This window comes from Suricata suricatta, chromosome 5 (genome assembly GCF_006229205.1).
Source record: "Suricata suricatta isolate VVHF042 chromosome 5, meerkat_22Aug2017_6uvM2_HiC, whole genome shotgun sequence".
Classification (NCBI taxonomy): Eukaryota; Metazoa; Chordata; class Mammalia; order Carnivora; family Herpestidae; genus Suricata; species Suricata suricatta.
Genome location: NC_043704.1, coordinates 3912031 through 3913451, shown reverse-complemented (window position 1 = coordinate 3913451; position 1421 = coordinate 3912031).

Below are 1421 nucleotides of genomic sequence, written 5' to 3'. Positions count from 1 at the left end.
GAGGGAAGGGGGCTGGGGGGTGGGGGCTGGGAGGTGAGGGGGTGGGGGGTGAGAGGGTGAGGGGATGGGGGTGAAAGGATGGGGGGTGAGGGGATGGGGGTTTGTGGGTGGGGGACTGGGGGGTGAGGGGGAAGGGTGGGGGGTGGGGGCTGAGGGGTAAAGGGTGAGGGGTGAGGGGGGTGAAGCAGCTGGAGGCCAGCGGTCTGCCTCCCTGTCCGCCCACACGCAGGGTGGCCAATGTCAGTAAAGAGTCATCAATCCGCGGGAAATTTCAGCCTGCGAGGACCCGAGTGATCGCTTCCCTCATCTCTGGCCTGCAGCCCTGCTTCCAAATTCCTTTAAGAAACGCACCATGAGATTTTGAAAAGAGAGATTTAAAAAAAATTTTTTTTGAGACAGGGAGAAAGCAGGAGCTGGGGGAGGGGCAGAGAGAGGGAGACACAGAATCCGAAGAAGCTCCGGGGCTAGACATGGGGCTAGAGCTCTCCAACCCTGAGATCATGCCCAGAGCCAAAGTCAGAGGCTTATCTGACTGAGCTGCTCAGGCGCCCCTTTCTCCTCTTTTTATAAGAAAACCGGTCATACTGGATTTAGGGCCGACCTTGATGCTCCGTGAGCTCATTTTAATTTGACTGCTCACCTCTGCAGACACCCTGTTTCCAGTTAAGCTCACATTCCCAGGTTCTGGGCGGATAGGAGTCCGGGGGGAACCTGTTCAACCCAGAGCCCCCGCGGCAGAGGGGAGACAAGAGACGCAGGTGCCGGACACGTTCATGCTGTGAGCGCGTGTGCATGGGTCCGCTCCCCCGGCTGGGCCGGGCACCGCGGCCCCGGGTCCCGCGGTGACGGTGGCGGCGGGCTGGGAGGGCACAGGTGACAGGGAGCCTTCCAGCTGCAGTCCCCCGTGGGGTCTCCCGCCAGAGCGGCCCTTCCCTGCGCGTCAGGGCTGAGTCAGGAACGGGGAAGTCCCTCTCTGGGCTTCCTTGTCGGCTCAGAGGGTGTGAACGGCGCTCGCTGAATCAGGGCGCCTGTGGGGTGGTGACCCGCACACGCACATCGTAAGTCACAGCCCGTGTCACACACACGTGGCCACAGGCAAAGCAGCCAGGAGAGGAAGAGGAAGGAGACAGGGACCAGCAGCCTTTGCTCCTGTCACCTGGGGGCTTGGCCAAAGCCCCGCCCCCGAATATAACCCGGAAACACTGACCAATGTCGCTGCCAGCATCTGACAGAACCACAAACACATCCTCCTGAGGCTGATGGGACATGAGGTCAGACCCAGTCTCACAGGGCTTGGGGCCCAGACTGGTGAAACAAGGCAGGACGGGCTGTGGATGGGCTCAGCTCCAGCCTTCAGCAGTTTTATTGTTTTATTTTAATGTTTATTTATTTATTTATTTATTTATTTAGAGAGCAAGCGG